This window comes from Peromyscus californicus, unplaced genomic scaffold (genome assembly GCF_007827085.1).
Source record: "Peromyscus californicus insignis strain IS unplaced genomic scaffold, ASM782708v3 Scaffold_11__1_contigs__length_118956290, whole genome shotgun sequence".
In the NCBI taxonomy this organism is placed as follows: domain Eukaryota; kingdom Metazoa; phylum Chordata; class Mammalia; order Rodentia; family Cricetidae; genus Peromyscus; species Peromyscus californicus.
The window spans coordinates 98,982,136-98,999,647 of record NW_026294402.1 but is presented as its reverse complement, the minus strand read 5'-3'; positions in this window follow the sequence as shown (position 1 = coordinate 98,999,647).

Below are 17,512 nucleotides of genomic sequence, written 5' to 3'. Positions count from 1 at the left end.
TCAGTGAGAGTGTAAGATCTGCTCCATCAACTCAAGGAGAACAAAAAGAAGTTTCCAATCAACTCTATTTCCATGAGGGGAAATGTTAAACCTGCCCTGAAGTTCTAACCTTTTATTATGTTTGTCAAAGGGAACAACATGCTTCAAAACACACCCTTCCCATTTCAGAGTGCATCATGTCCTCAGTCACCAGTAGTAAAATCTAGTTCAAAGGAAGAAACACTTAGTTGCCTTTTTTTTTTCAGAATTTGAAGGATGAAGCACTTAATTATGCATTCTGTAATTAGTTTGTAGTTCCACAAAAGGCACACAGGGAATGTTAATGGTGGCTGCATGCCATGCAAAGAAGCTGCAGCATATTTCATATTCAAGGGATGTCCCAGGGAAGGGGTCCATGGAACACACTGGGATCACCTTCAGCTTTGTGCATCTACAGGAAATCTTAAAGGTAGCTCCCATCAGTACCATGAAGGAGGAAGGCAAAAGCCTTTACAGATTAAGGTTTGCCAAGGCAAGGGAACTGACTTCTTAATTACCTTAGTTTTGTGGGACGGTTGGTCATTCCCCAAGAAGGAAATGAAGGAATTGTGCTGTTGTGTTGGGCAGTCCCAGAAGCCATGGGGCCTGATTGCCTCTTTTGAATTCTTCCTTCTGCTCGTGTTCTATATTCCTCACAGAAATGGTTCCCTCGGGTAGCAAGCAATTACCAAAAGCCTTTCAAATATGAAGGCCCACAGAGTATATTCAAGGTAATCAGGACTAAGAAGCCTGCTCTCTAGGCTCAAGACCAAACAGTGGGGCAGTCATCAAGGGACTGCCTTCAGTTCACTCAGTGGGTACCTGAACAGACATGGCCTCTAGAGAAGAGCTAATTTTCTGTACAGACTAGAAAGTGAGTTAGATTCCAATTTGTTGCCTCTGCCTGCTCCTAGAAGACAAAGAACAAATGGGCAGACTGTTTGCAGAAAGTGACCTCTATTATTCCCCCCATGTATCCATTCCTGTTTGCAGTAGGATTCTGCAGTTCTTCCCATTAGCATCTATTTCCCAACCTCCTGTGTCTGACCTGGTTTCATGCTTTGCTTGGCCAGTGGAATGTGATTGTAGTAACATGAGGCCAGTGCCTAGCCTGTACTTGAAGAGACCTTGAATTCTTGGAACCATACCCAGCTACCACACAAATGATAAGCCCAGGCTAGCCTGCTTGTTAACAAAACACATACTGTTATAGATGTGGCTCTGAGTCCAGAAAGGGTGCCTGCTGAGAGTTCTTATGTCTGGACCAACTAACTGAACCAGGAACATATGGATGATAGAAATAAAGACAGTTGGTCAGAGAACAGAAAGATACCCTCAAGAATGAAAGCAGGTAAGAACCAGGTTAATCCTGAGACCCACAAGCCACTAGCCCACATCTTCTCTGGGAGATCTTATGGGTTGACACATGTTCTCTTGTGTTATATGCAACCCAAGGCCAGAGGGGCTTTCAGACCTCCATCAACTGATTACTTTAACATGATAATCTTGATGTGATGATATATTGTGTACCCTAATAAAATTTGCCTGAAGATTAGAGGACCGAACAAGTCACTAGATTAAACATAGAAGCCAGGCAGTGGTGGCAATACTTGGGAGTCACATGCCTTTAATCCCAGCACTAAGAAGGAAGTGATGGCTAGGCGGAGAAAGGTATATAAGGTATGAAGAGACAAGAACTAAGACTTTTTCAGGCTGAGGAGTCCTAGAGGTAAGACATGACAGTGGCTTGTTCCTTTGTCTCTCTGATCTTTCAGCATTTACCCCAATATTTGGCTCCAGGTTTTTTATTACAAGACCATTTAGCCATTCAAGTTACATCTCTCTCTCTCCCATGCTCTCCTGTCACAAGATGATCCAGTCCCCACTACAGTTCAGTCAACAGCCAGAAACAATCCAGACTTAGAACCTCCAAACTGACTTCTAACAGGATACAGGTGCATGCCTGAGCCTAGGTCTACACCTCCAACCCACAGGTTTAGGAATTAAATTAATGGTGGTAAGTGTAAATCTAAACCACTAAATTTCCACATGGTTCCCTGTGTAGCAAATCTCTGTGGAGAGTTATTTCATAGTCTCTTCTGGTGGTGGAAGTGAAGCAAGACGAAGCCAGAGAAACAAAGCATTTGGCTTCTAAGAGACAGCAAACACAAAGGTCAGTTCTAGACAGAGAGTCGGCACTGTTCCCTGTGCACCCCAACTTCTGTGTCAGACTTTGGTCTTCCCACTTGGATGACTGGAAATACCAGACCCTGAGTCTACAGAAGCCCTTCCTCCATCTACGTGAGGAACTCCATCTCTGAGCCATCATCGAGCTTATGCTCTATTCCCTGTTTCTTTAGCCTAGCTTCACTCTCTAGTTCTGTTCCCACCACTCTCCTGCCCGAATTGTCCTGATGGTCGGCCTGGGCCCTGTAGCTGAAAGTTTTCACCCACTACAGGGCCCAGCAGGGTTCCCTGCCACCTCTTCCTGGTTTTGTTCACTTCCCTGCTTTCTGACCTCTGTTCATACCCTTGTACAGAAATTGTTCATCGAGGCTGCTAATGGCCTCCCAATTCCTATGCTGAGTGGCCTCATACCCATTTTCTTCTTAGTCAACATTATTTTAGTACTTGACACTCTCTGTGACTTAAGGAGACTTACTTATGGAAGCGTCAGAAGACTCTTGCTTTAAATCTCCTTTTATTCAAAAAAGTCTCAAGGCTTGAACATGGTCATTGTAAAGGACTTGCACCATCAGAGTTTTCTAAAGAAAACAGTATGTCCTTTTCCAAAGAGATGCCTGAGGAATAATGCAAAATGTGAGTTGTTCTGGTTATTTTTTATTTTGTTTTGCTGTTTGGGTATTTTAGGGATTTTTTTTTTTTAGTCAGTCTTTTAAGACAGGCTGGCTTCAGGCTCATGACCCTGCTTCAACCTCCTGAGTGCTGAGATAACAGGGGAATGATACCAAACTGGCTGATTTGTTCGGTTCTTAGCTTGTTCCAGGTCAAGCTTTTTTTTTTTTTTTTTTTTTTTTTTTTTTTTTTTTTTGAGGGAGAGGGAGTTCGGACTATCCTGGAACTTACTCTGTAGACCAGGCTGGCCTCAGACACAGAGATTCACCTGCTTCTGCCTCCCAAGTGCTGGGATTAAAGACCTGTGCTAACATCAAGTCTATTTTAAAAATGGCCTCATTTCATGTAAAAAGATAGAATGCAGAATCAAAAAACCATTGTACTGGAAGTCAGGCGTTCAGAACTAAGACACAGTTACAAATTTCCCAGCTGCCCAACTGTGTAAACTCCTTGATATCTTTGAGCTACACTGTATAGATACAGTGTGAAACAGAAAATAAATCTGTCAGACTGTGACCACTCACAAGTAGAATTTGTCTATTCACTGGCACTTACAGGCCCTAGTGCATTGCCTACAACATAGTAGGAACTTGATAAGTGTTCCAATGTTTGTTGAGTAAATTTTGAAAGGAGGCCTGCAAGTTCACAGACATAAAACCATAAACTTTGTCAGCATCATTACCACTTTCTTAAATTGCCAAATCCACCAAAATCAAATCTCTCACTGTGATTTTTTTTTCTGTTCCCTGGAATTGATGGTTCTTGATGAGCATATGAACAATTTTCCGCCTGACTGAAGTTAACAGCAATGAGACAAAAGATAAATGTGATGCTCAGTGTTGTCAACTTGGCAGAATCCAGTTACCTAGGAGATGGGCCTGGGGGCATGTTTGAGAGGATTATTTGGTTACATTAACTGGGGCGAGAAGAACGGCCACCGTGGGTAGGACCAGTCTCTGGACTGGGGATCCTGGATTATGTAAGGTGAAGAAAGCAAGCTGAGTGCAGGCAGACATGCATTCATCCCTCTGTTTCCTGACCATGGCTGTGAGGCAACCAGCTGCTTCAACCACCCGCTGCTTTCACTTCGCCATCCTTGTGGACTGGACCTTCAACTGAGAGATAGAATAAGTCCTTTCTCCACTAAGTTGCTTTGATCATAGTATTTTATCACCGTAACCAGAAAAGAAACCAAGATCATGAGCTTAGTCATTGGGGTTGTGGGGGAGGATCAGAATCACACAAGTGAGTAGCTCTGTCTACAAAGCCTGGATTCCTGGGTCCTGTCCTCATGAACTCTAATTTGGAACGTGTTGTGTCAAAACCCAGAAGTCTTTTTGAGAAGTCAAGTTCTTTGAGTGATCCTGATGCCTGTCATCTTTGTTTGTGATTAGAGATGCTTACATCTCAACCCAAACTTTCCTCCCTCTGCTCCACTAAAGGGCCATCCATCCTTAGAGAATCTCAATATTTCTAGCTCTCTCAGTCCAGAGCTTAGATTTCAAATGCATTTAATTACATGGCTGCACAGAGGGGAATGAGTTTCTGGTCTCCAGAGGTGGCTGAATTCTGGCCCCAAAATAGTAATTCAGAACCCATGGAGCTGGTTAGTGAGGCAGGCTCAGTCCCCTATGAAGCTGTGAGTCAGAACATCTTTTTCAGTCTTGAAAGTGATTAATAAAGCAGAACAAAGTCTTTGAAACATTGTTTTCCCCATAACAAAGAGACGAGCGTGCATCTATTTAAGTTAGTGCCGTTGTTATAGAAACTACCTATTTTAAGTGAGCAGTAAAGAAATGCACACTCCCCTGAGACAACGAGCTCAGGAGGGTTTGGCTGTTCTAAACGTACATGTTGGCTGCCTCGCTAGTCATGCTGATGTGTTTGTCTCTCACCATGGAGACTCTGAGCACTGGGTCCTCAGAGCTGTCTCCTTCCATTCCCTCTAGCATAAGCCTTAGGATTCCAGGATACCCCAAATCCTTTATTTCACATACTCTGTTTAAGCATCAGAGGAAGGGAATTGGCCATCCTCTTTCCCTCTATTATATGAGTTTAACAATATGAAAACTATTGGCTCTTCTCATGAAAGCATCACATCAGAAAAATAATGCTAGATCTCCTTGGACCCCATCATGTGAAGGGAAAAGAAGCCCCTGACCCAGACTGCAAGTCTGCTAGGTGGGTCAGCTAGGAGGTTATCCAGGAAGTTACCACCTAAGCCTGAGTCAAATGAGACAGATTTTCCAACGAAACCTGTTGCCTAAAAGGTGACGTTCTCCTGACTGCTCACTTCCCTGCCTATCCTCCTTCCTCTATTATCCTGTATTTCATAAACACCATGAAAACTCCATTTGAGAAAGACACTTTGGATTATACTGGTTCTATACCAGGCGTCTGTGGCCAAAATAAAAGGATGTAATATAATAAACATCTCAGGCATTTTAGGCACAACTGTTCACTCTGTCATAACTAAAAAGCAAGTCTGGCATAGTGACATCCACCTGTAATCCCAGCACTTGAGAGGATGAGGCAGGCCATAAGTTCCAGACAAACTGGAGCGACATAGACAGTACTGTTCTGGAACTCACTATGGAAGACCACCACCATGCCCAGCTTAAGCCTTACCCTGTCACAGTTGGCAAACCTGTTGGGATTTTATTTTATACTAGAATACTGGAACTGGAGTACCTGAAGAATAATATGTTAAAATGAGGTTGAAACATCCTTGAATGTGCCTCATGTCCTAATAATGGAGAGTCTAAATTTAAAGGCAAGAAATGAAGGATATCCAGAGGCTAGGTGCCCCTCACCACCACAAGCTACATGACAGGTGCTAAGCCAGTGTCCCACCCAGGCTTATTCATTCTGTGTAATAGCATGCATGGGGGGCGGAGATTATCCCCCTGGTTCCTTCCTTCATCAATTAGATGAGAATAAACAGGCCTTATTTGGTTGCAAGCAACAGAAAGCCCAACCCAAGATTCAGGCACAGTGGTATACCCTTGTAATCCCAACACTTGGAAGGTGGAGGCAGGAGGATTAGGAGTTCAAAAGTCATCATTGAAAGGTCTGATAAACGACGCTGGTGGTGGCACTGGTTACCAGTGGAAAAGTCACAAGCCATGGACACAACTACCAGAGTTACAGAGAGCTGTATTAGAAGGAAGGAGGGGATAGGAGAGAAGAGAGCCAGGCCTGGGGGGAGGGAGAGATGGTAGGAGCAGAGCAGAGAGGGAACAGAGAGAGAGAGCAAAGAAAGAGCGTGGGGTCTGCATCCAGCTTCTTAAGGCGCATACGTAGTCGTCAATGCCCCCAATGACATAAGATGCAAGACCCCCAAGCACATGTACAGGAGTGAGGGCAGGATCCTAACAACTATCAACTACATAAAAAATTGGAGGCTAGCCTGAGCTACATGAGATCCTGTCTCAAAAAAAAAAAAAAATGAAAAGGAGGAGGAAAGAGGGGGAGGGAAGAAGTGAGGTTGGAGGCAGACAGGGAAGAAAGCAAGAAACACGGAAGGAAAGCATAACCCAAAAGAGGATCTACCACCCTGTGTGACTGAAACTCTTTAATGGGAACTGAGACTTGTCAGTCAAGGCTTCAGAGATATTCCTTTCAAGAGGACTTTCTTCCTCTCTGTCTCTTAGCTCCGCTGTTTAGGCATCAACCTCAGTCTTCACATCCACATGAGAGCAGCATGGCTAAAATAGTGCAAACATCTACACTGTCTCCAGACCCAAGCCAAAGAAGGAACACTTGCTTCTACTCCACCCTCGGTGACAGCCTTAAGATGCTTCATTGGTTCAGTCACAGGAAATGCACCTCGGTGGCCAGAATGCATGCAATGAGTTGGAGGAATTGTGCAACCTTCCACACTGGAGCTCAAGAACAAGCATGACCAAATAAATCCCAACCACTGGTAACAGCAGTGAGACAGAGAAACATCCAAACAAAGGCAAATAAAATCTGACCTTGTAAGCGTATTACATATAATGTGTTAGTTACAAGTAAACTGCTTTTAAAAACTCATCACTGCTAATGGGCTCATATGAGTTACTCTCATGAATCTGTAATCAAGAAGCAATTATAATAATCTATCATGTATCTATGTTTGGGTCACTCCAAGCCTTTAACATATCCAATAGACTCCATCTCATTCTTGCACCACCTCCCAAGAACCAATCCAAAGAAAACAAACACCAGCTTCTGTTTTAGAAAGATGCTTTCTTTAATTGAAACTGTGGCTTGTGATATTTTTCCCTTGCAGACCCCAAGAATATCAGCTTGCTGTGGGATGTCTTTCTGTACTCTATGAATGTGTGTTGCTCTGGTTGGTTAATAAATAAAGCTGCATTGGCCTATGGCAGGGCAGGATGGAGCCAGGCAGGAAAATCCAAGAGAGACAGTGAGAGAAGAACGGAGAGTAGGGCAGGCGCTGCTAGCCACTACCAGGAGAAGCAAGGTGTAAAAGTACCAGTAAGCCACAAGCCACGTGACAAAGCATAGATTTATAGAAATGGGTTAATTTAAAATGTAAGAGCTAGCTAGCAAGAAGCCTGAGCCATTAGGCCATATAGTTTGAAAATAATATAAACCTCTGTGTGTTTATTTGGGACCAAGCAGCTGCAGGACACATGGGTGGGAGAGATTCATCCCGACCCCAGGGTCCAGGCAGGACTGGAGAAACCTTCCCACTATGCCAGCTGATAAGCTTAAACCCAGCCCCCCTCATTAGGCATTGAAATGAGAAGATCCAAAGGCACATGCAGTCTGGGGAGAAAAAAAAATCAAACAGAAAATTATCTAATTACTATGTTTCATAGTTGGGGAGAGCCAACAGGAGAGAATTGAAGAAAGGGATTCTTACATCAGCAGGCAGGATTCTCTGCTTGCATTCCCTGCCTCTCCTGGCCTCTGGAGAAGAGAAGCTTCACGTACTGCGAAGCTAAGGGACAGAGGTTCCAAGGATGTCTTTGTCTTTGCAAATCTGAGAATTCAGCCCCGTATGGGTGACAGTCAAGTCTCTGCTGTCGTTCTGGCTATTAGTTTAGGAGAGTTGTAGTGTTAGATGATGGGCATCCCAACAACACTAACAGCACAATGGATCGTGACCAGCATCATGTGCAACTCCTCCAGCTCACTCCAACACGTTACCTGCAGTTCATCTGTAAGAAGTGGTGCTGCCACAAACCTTAGGCAAGTCACAAAATGAAAAGAAGCTGGGCCATATTTGGAAGTAAGACCATTAAATGTTCTAATGCGACCCGGGCTTCCAGCCCATAACAGACTGAGTGGGACAAAGACACCCACATGCAGGCTTGGGACAGTGTGACCTGGGCTTCAAGGAAAAAAACATAGGCCTACCCAGCACTGCAAGGCACTGAGCAGACAGGCACTATTATGGTGACCAAATGTATGGTGTGGTATGGGAGAGAGAGACAGAATGGTTCATTACCTGTGGACAGAGACATATCTGAAAAGGTGAAAACAGGTGAGGAGCGGGCTGAGTTGGGTAGCTTGATTGCCACCTAGGGTCATGATGATGTCTGGGCCTGGGCTGCTACTGGGGCCCATGTCTGGGTTGTTGGCCCTGATAAAGCCACAGTCTATGTTGATGTCCGAGGCTCCTGATACCACTGAAGGTCGAGAAGATACGGCCGTACAGAGTTGGCCCCACCCATCACTGGCTGCAACACTAGGGAAAACTGGTCCTGTCCCTCACCAGCTGAAGCACTCAGGAGAGAGGGTCCTACACCTCACCTCACCTGGGTAGCACAAGAGAACTGATTCTGTTCACAAGGGCATAGGCAAGCTGGCCCTGAGAGCATGGGAAAGCAGGTCACACCCCTCTCATCTGCTATGTGGTGGTGTGGGTGAGAGAAAATGCCTTCTTCCCCTTGCCCCTCAACACCTGCAGCAGGTGGGAGACCTGACCCAACCCCTCACCAGCTGCAGTACCCAGGAGAATGGGCCCTGTGCCTTGCTTGAGCAGCAAAGCAGAGTTGATCCTGTAGACAGGGGCATGAGTGAGCCATTCTTGGGGGTGTGAGAGAGGCATAGCTGGTACCTCCTCCCTCATCTGTGGTGTGGGGGGGGGGGGGGTGAAGGAAAGATGCCCTCCCCCAACTCCTACTGCCACCAGCTGGCAAGGGAGCTGACCCTCCCCTTTACCAGCTGCAACACTCAGGAAATTGGGCCTTGCACCTCATCTGGTCAGCACAGTAGAGCTGACCCTGTTGACAGTGGGCAGAGGGGAGCCAGTCTCAAGAACGTGAGCATGGGAGATCTGGTCCCACCCCTCATCTGCCATTTGGTGGCATGGTGTGGAAAAGATGCCTATTCCCCCCACCAACCCTGCCGCCCCTCTATGCCTGAGGCAGGTGAGAGAGCTGGCCCTAAGGTCGTAAGATCTGGAGAACTGCCCCTGCCCCTCATCAGCAGCAACACTTGGAAGAGCAGGCCCCACACCTCACCTGGGCAGCACAGTCGAGCCAACCCTGTCGGCAGGGGTGTGGGTGAGCCAGCCCTGAAGTTGTGAGCATGGGAGAGCTGCTCTCGTTACTTGTCTGTCATGCACTGTCCCCCTTAACCTCTTGCCCCTCACCACCTGAGACAGATGAGGGAGCTGACCCTCCCCCTTACCAGCTGCAGCACTCAGGAAAGCAAGCCCTGCTCCTCACCTGGGCAGCACAGTAGAGCTGACCCTATAGGCAGAGGTGCAGGTGAGCTGGCGCTGTGGGTGTGAAAATGGGATAGCTGGCCACACCCCCTTCATCTGCCATGTGGTGGTGTGGATGAGGGAAAGATGCCCTCCCCCCCCTTGCCCCTGCCACCTGTGGTACTCAGGGATCTGACCTTCCCCCTCACCAGCTGCAGCACTTGGAAAAGTGAACCCTGCCCCACACCTGGACAGCACAGTAGAGCTGACCCTGCTGATAAGGCGAACTGGTCTGAGAACCTGAGCATGGGAACTCTGGTCCCTCCCCACATCAGCCCTATGGTGGTGTGGATGGGAGAGAGATGCCCCTCCCCTGCCCCTCGCTGTCTGTGGCAGGTGGGAGAGCTGGCCCTGAGGTCATAAGAGCTGTCCCTGCCTCTCACCAGCTGCAGCATTCCAGACAGAGAGTAGCCCCTGCACCTCACCTGGGCAACACAGTAGAGCTGGCCCTAAAGATGTAAATGTAGGAGAGCCAATCCTGAGGGCTTGAAAGCAGGAGAGCTGGCCCTGCCCCTTGCTCATCACTGCAAGGGGTGAACTAGCCAGGGTAGTGCTATCCAGCTCACCCTGATGGTGTAGTCAGAGAGAGCTGGCAAGCTGACCAACCCTGCAACTACCCAGGCCCAGAAGCAAGGTTATGAGTTGGCCCACCCCAACATCCATCCACCCATCTATGATCTGCTGGAGTGCATGAAGGGGCTGGTCCTGCAGACCCAAAGAAGAATCCCAGTAAGGGCCCAACATCAATAGTGCAGCAGAAACCAGAGGCCTCGAACCAAACCAATGACTCTTTGCAATGAACACTTGCAAGTAAAGATAATGGATAAAAGTGCTTACTGCGTGACTCTCTGTGTCACACTACAGCTTCCATGACGAGACTGATTTTTCCTTCTTTTTTTTTTCTTTTTTCTTCTTTTTTTCTCTTAAATTTTATTTTATTTTATTTTGGGGGTGGGGGATTGCAAGGGCAAAGGGTGGATACTAAGGGACAGGGAATGAATAGGATCGAGATGCATGATGTGAAAGACACAAAGAATAAATAAAAAGAAAGTTTTGAAAACAGTGTTCTAATACGCAGAAACCCAGGAAGACTCTGTGCAGGCAGTGTGGTTTCATTAGGGAAGAGTTATATCCATGCTTGTCCCAGCTGACCTACAACCCATAACACACCAGTGGCTTAGGCCTCAGCTTCGGTGACCTTACAAATGTGTGCAGGTATGTGTGCACGGATGTGGGCCTGGTCAGGTGTGTGCTGCTGCCTGCGGGGGTGGGGTAGAGGCCAGAAGTGAACCCCAGCTGCAGGTTCTCAGTTGCTGTCTACCCTGTTTGGGGGGACAAGATCTCATTGGCCTGGAGCTCGTCAAGCAGGCTAGGCTTGCTCTCCAGAGAGGCCCAGGCACCTTCCTATCTCTGCCTCTGCCCCAGCACTAAGGTTATAAGTGTGCTTTTCTGTTCCCGGACTTGTTGATTTTACATGGGATCTAGGGGTGATACTCAGGTCACCACACTTGCACAGCAAGCGCTCGCCACCTGAGCTGTCTGTCCTGCCCTGCCCTTGCAAATTTAATGTACTTTTTTTTTTTGCAAGTAAACAAGTTATAACATTTAATCTGCTGCAATTCATTTTACTTACTCATTTTCCTCAACATTCTGTCTTTTATGAAAAACTCAAAAAAAAACAAAGGACGTTGCAAAATAGAGGCAAATCTAATGGGGGTCCAATTTACCAACATGCACATCAAAAATTTTTATCCTGTCCATGAAGGACAAAAGAAAAAGAAAAAGTTGAAGAAATATGACATAGATAAAAGATATGAAAATTTAGTACTTTGTGTCATGGGTTTGTGAGTGGTTTTGCAGAGGGGATAGCTCAGAAACATACAGTAGTTTTACAGGGCATTTTCAATGATTTAAAGCACTCCTGTACGTCAATTATAAAAAGCCACAGACTGGTAAGATGGCTCAGCAGGGGAAGTCACTTGTTATTCAAGCTTGATGACCAGAGTTGGATCCCTGAATCCCACAATGGAAGGAGAGAATCTAGTCCCAGCAGTTGTCTTATGGTCTCCACATAAATGTACCACATGTGTGCTCATACTTATATATATCATATAGTACACATACACACACAAACACACACAGAGATACACACACACACAAACACACACACACACACACACACACACACACACACACACACACACACACACACACAGTAATAAGTAAAATATTTTTAAATAAAATAAGAAACCATTAACCAGAGCAGCACTGTGGCCCAAGGGGTCAACTGCATGCCCAGCTTTATAACTCAATTTGGAGTGAACATAGCTTCACTCATTTATTAAAGTGTGTTCCTGGCTGCCTTCACACTATAGTGACAGTGATAAGTGGTTGCCATAGAGACTATCATCTGGTATAGACAAATAGCAAAGGTTTTCCCGGCCATTGCCCAAAGGCGAGAAGCCAGCAGTCTCTATAGTGCCCTTGTCTTAGTGTCTGGGTTTCATCACCGCAGTGGTAAGGGAAGCCCAAGAACAGGTGCATTCATGTGGAAAACAGTGAAGCCTCACCATCCTAGGCCCTCACAGGAAGAAACTTCTCCTTCGTAAGAGCCACACACTGGACAGATCCAGAAAGGAAGCTCAGACTGACACTATCAGGCATCATGACTGCAGACTACTTTACTATTTCATACTCCCATTCCTTTGTTTGTTTGTTTGAAGACTTTCTTTGATTTCTTAATTATGTGCATGTGTCTGTGCATATGAGTGTACGCACCCACAGAGGCCAGAGGAGGACATTGGATGTCCTGGAACTGGAGTTATAGGAGGTTATGGGCCACCCAACATGGGTACTGCAAGAGCAGTACACACTCTTAACTGTGGCTACTGTAAGAATAAACACACTTTTGCAGACTTTGTGTCCTTCTTGATTTGCAAGACTACGCTTTTGCCTCTTGTAGCTCTCACTGGGTGACCACTGCCAACTCAGTGGGTAGATTTACATGGGAAACTATCCAAATCTCATACTGGTCAGTCAGAATCTCAGGAATCTAACCTTAAAACCCCAGGCTAGGCTGTGAGTGAGAGGTACCAGGTTCTTTCTCATCCAATGGAACTCACTATCAGGGAGATCTAAGCAAGAACATATGAGAGAAAAGTGAATTAGGGGATAAGAGATAATCTGTGGTATCTTCTGAATTGGTTGTTTGGGTTGGCTGGAATCATCGAAGGCACATTAGTTGGTACATGGTACACTGGTCGATTTGCATCAGGGAAGATCCGCGAGGAAGAGCTTGAAGACACCACGCAAACAGACTTGACGATCATATACAAGGGATTGATTTTAGATTAAAATATTCTAAAATTTGCATAGAGAGCACGCAGTCTATGGTGTGCCTGAGGGTAACACGTGAAACAGTGTTAGTAAGCTGGAGGAATTTCTTGGTAGGACTTTGCAACCCTTCATGACAGTGTCTATTGTGAGTATGCAAGAAGGTTATGTGGCTCACAGCATTTTCAAAACTAAATTTTCTGTGAAATGCTCCTACTTTAGAGTATCTTTAAACACACTTTAAGATATATAGGAGATAGCAACACAAATCAATTAGCTATGCTTCCTACTAACAAGCTGCTCAGTGCCACGGTAAAGGTAAGCAAGAGAAATTCAAATATAACAAGTTGCATAGTGATGAACTTCAGCGTTTTCCTCATCACTTCTCTCATTGTTTCTTCTCCTTGTTTTCCAAATGTAAAACAAATAATTTAAGCATGACTAAGCATCTTTCCCTTCTTTCCTCACACTGAACTTGCCATGATCGATCTGAAACATTTATTTCCCTTGGGAAAGTGACTGGTGGCTGCACCAAGAATATAAAAAGGAAAACCGTTAATATTCAGCTTCATGGGTCCAAAATGAGATTCTGTAGCAACTTAACAGCTTAGAGAAGCAAGCTTTTTCAGGAGAAAGGGGATTTCCTAAATCTCTTTAACTCCCCAACTTAGGAAGAGCTAAGCCCAAGTCAGCTAATCATACATGTTCCTCTACCTCTGTGCTTCCCAAATATTTATGTGCACACAAGTCACCTGGGACATTGTTCACAACACAGGTTCCGATCCATGAGAACCAGGTAGAGTCGCATCTCTTAGGAACCCCTGGGTGATGCCACTGTGCATCCAGGGACTGTGTGTTCAGTGAGATACCACAGCAGATTACTTTTGGATATTTGGTGGCCCAGCATGAGGCCCTCTGCCCTCAGGTAGAAGAAAGTTTAATGCTGAAGAAGTAACAAACCCAAGTCTCTCCCATCTAAACTGTGGACTGGTGGAATGAACAAGAGGCAGAGGGTAGCTAAGACGTACCTTAAGTTCCCTTCTTTAGATTTCAGACCAGACCTCGTCAGTGTGTTAAGAAGGGGTTGAGGAAATGTCCTAAGGAGAAAGACTGTCCAGGAGGGACTGCCAGTGCTGGAATGCATGTGTCTTGGTTTGCCCCGTTCTGGAGTGAGCACTTAGCCCCAAACTGGGTGACGAGAAGAACTCTGCTAACTCCCCAAAGCTGCCTTCTGCTCCCATGGATGACCTCAAGAGCTTCAAATGTTTCCTGAAAGTCAATCTGGGAGTTTCACCTAGGCAACTACAGACCGATGCTCCCACTAGACCACAGGGGCACCAACAGCACCCCAGGAACCTAGTGCAGCCAGAGAGACCAGACTACTGGGCACAAATGCAGATGATGTCAACAGTAACCATCAGCCAGCTGAACACTCCCCACATGGAACTAGTTGACCTTGGGCTTCTCCAAGCTATACAGCATCCCAGCACATCCCTTCTGCCACAGACACTAGGACGGTTCCAGAAAACCCTGCATGCATGGCCCAAGAATCCCACCCCCAACACAGCAGGCAAGGCCACAAAGCCACCCTCTCTAATGCCACTACCGCTTTGGCTTTGAAGACACACAATGGCTGGAGACAAGAAGCAAATGCATTTTCTATTCGAAAGAAAAGACACAGGGTCCTGTAAAGATGGTTAAACTTGCTGGCCTGGCTTCAGTAAAGCTGGGTTCAACAGTGACTGCAGATTTGTAACTACTCTCATTTGGGGACAGTACGCGCTGGAAAGGGATTAATGTCTTCACATCTAAACTTCCCCTTACTTCATGGAACTTCAGATAATTAGCTGTAATTTCTCTTCTCTCTTCCTCCTATATGTTTCTGGATGTCCTGACACTCTGACAAATGTCTAAGGGAAATAAATACCTTCTTAAAAGAATGCACATCTCAACCCTGTCTCGAAAAACCAAAAAAAAAAAAAAAAAAGAATGCACATCTCACTAGCAGACACTAGGTAACTAAATAATACTATCTCTGAGCTCTCTGTTGACTCATGCTGTGGGGAAGAAATGTAGAGGTGCTATCTGAGAACTACCCTGGCACAATGACAGCATTACCCAGTGAGTAGTGGGCTTTCTCTCACCCTGGTACAAAGATGGCACTGCCCGGTGAGTAGCGGGCTTTCTCTTGGGTCCCAAATGGGAAGTGACTTGACCTGCCAAAAAGATTCACTGGTAGGATTTTTAGTGCTCCTAATCCAACAGCAGAGAGAGAAACAGTGTTGCCATAAAGCACCTACAGAGAGACCGAGGGAGAGAGAGATAACAATTCTGACTTTGCAGCCATGCCTCTCAGCAAAAGCACCTCGGAGAGTGGAGAGGATTTCTCTGGATTTCTGTGGTGTCTCCTATATTCCCACAGTCCACCCCATAGTGATGGGCATGTGCTTCCTGCTCCACCTTCCCCCTCATTTCTGTCCCATGAGAGTCACGGCCACAGAGATCTCCTGGGACCCATGGGAAAGCCTTTCACGTTGCTCAAATGATAGGAGGGGTGAGAGGAGGAGAAGAGGAGGAGGAAGAGCAGGGAGGGAGGAGAAAAAGAGGAAGAAAGGAGGAGAAGGAGGGAGACAGGAGGGGAGGGGAGGGGGAGGAGAAGACTAGGAAAGGAGGAGGGGAGGAAAAGGAAGAAATATGAGATGGTTCAGTCAGCAAAGTGTTTGCCTTGCAAACACAAGGACCTGAGTTCAGTCCGCAGAACTCACATTAAAAAACCAAACAAGCCGGGCGGTGGTGGCGCACGCCTTTAATCCCAGCACTCGGGAGGCATAGCCAGGTGGATCTCTGTGAGTTCGAGGCCAGCCTGGTCTACAGAGTGAGATCCAGGACAGGCACCAAAACTACACAGAGAAACCCTGTCTCAAAAAAACAAAAAACAAAACAAAACAACAACAACAACAACAACAAAAACCTATGGCGGCACACATTTGTAACACAAGTGCTGAGGAAGTAAAGGGCAGGCAGATCCCTGGGGTTCACTGGCCAGCCAGCCCAGCCTAATCAAAGAGCTTCAGGCCAATGAAAGACCCTGTCTCAAAAAATGAGGTGGACAGCTTCTGAGGAATGACACCCAAGGCCATCTTCTGGCCTCGACGTGCATGCAGACACGTGCACGTGCACTTGTATATACACGGGAGTGTGCCTGCACACACAGGAACAAACATGCATATATGCATATACACAAAGCAATGAAAAGTTAAAATAGAAACATTTTACACTGGGCAGATAAGATCTGTTGTGTTTCCAATTCAAATAAAAGATAATGTTTTGCAAATGTCCTGGGAAACTAGGAAGCCTTTTACAAAAATTACTTAGAAAAGGCATGATAATTTAGACAATTATGTAAGTAAGCACAAGAAAGGGAATAAAAAAGACCTACGGTGACTATGTATAAAAAGCAAAAAGCAACCATGCCCAGAGAGACAGGCTAGACAAAGGAAGTCTACACACTGAGTCATAACTACCCCCTGCGCCAGGACATGAGAGCTGATCAAGCCCAGTAGTTAGAAGATGTACTTCTGGGTCCTTCATTGTGTAACTGCCTGGCTAACTGAACTGTACCTGGTTCTCACCGCAGAGTTCTCAGCTAACCCTTTTATCATCACCATAAAGACCTAGGTATGTTCTTAATTATCCTGACAGAAATTGAGCAGGCCATATCTATTCACAGAGTCAAGATGATAGTGCCCCAGTTGGTGATAGGAAAGAATTGGGCATATGTGCCCTGAAAACCATCTCCCTGTGAACCACTGTGTCCTTTGTATGTAGCATCCACACTTACCTCATCAAAGTTAGTGATACACTCCATTCTTAAAGAAAGTGCACTGTGTTCTTCAGAACATGTGGAAAACATCCAGGGAAAACACAGCTTACCAGTGGCCAAAAAGTAGAATGATCCCCCAATATGGTACATGTACAGTAGCCTCCTGCCTGGCCTGCAAAGCACCAAGCTACCCACTGGGCTCACTGCGTGTCCTGCTGGCCTTTCTGAATCATCCTCATCCATTAAAGCTCAGATCAAATTTCACTTCCTAAAAGAAGCCTCCCCTGGCCACTCAAGCCTCCATTGATCTCTCCTTTCACAGAAACTTCTAGAGCAAGTATTGATTGTACCGTAATTGCAGTATTTAATCACATACTGTCTTGTATTCCTTAAGTCCTTTTTTTTTTATGCAAAGGCATTGTCCAAAAAGAGCTGGAAAATTTCACTACCATAGGGTTTCTCAATAAGTGGTTGGGTTCCAGGCTTTCCCATAACCATAGTCTAACATGTTTTAATTGCATGTTTCATTGCTGGTAACTCACTGTTTTCTGGTCTTATTACAGCAATGGACCACTGGAATACTGAGTCCTGTTGGAAGAGTCTGGAGTTCCTGAGCTGCCTGGTAACGCCACACTTAGCTCTCATCCCTGCCCCAGCTCCTGACTCACCAACTGGCATCCCTGACTGCTCTTCTTCACCCACTAGCAGGCCATTCTCTTTCCTCCTTCAGACTCAGCTCTCCTAGCGTAGAGCTGCTT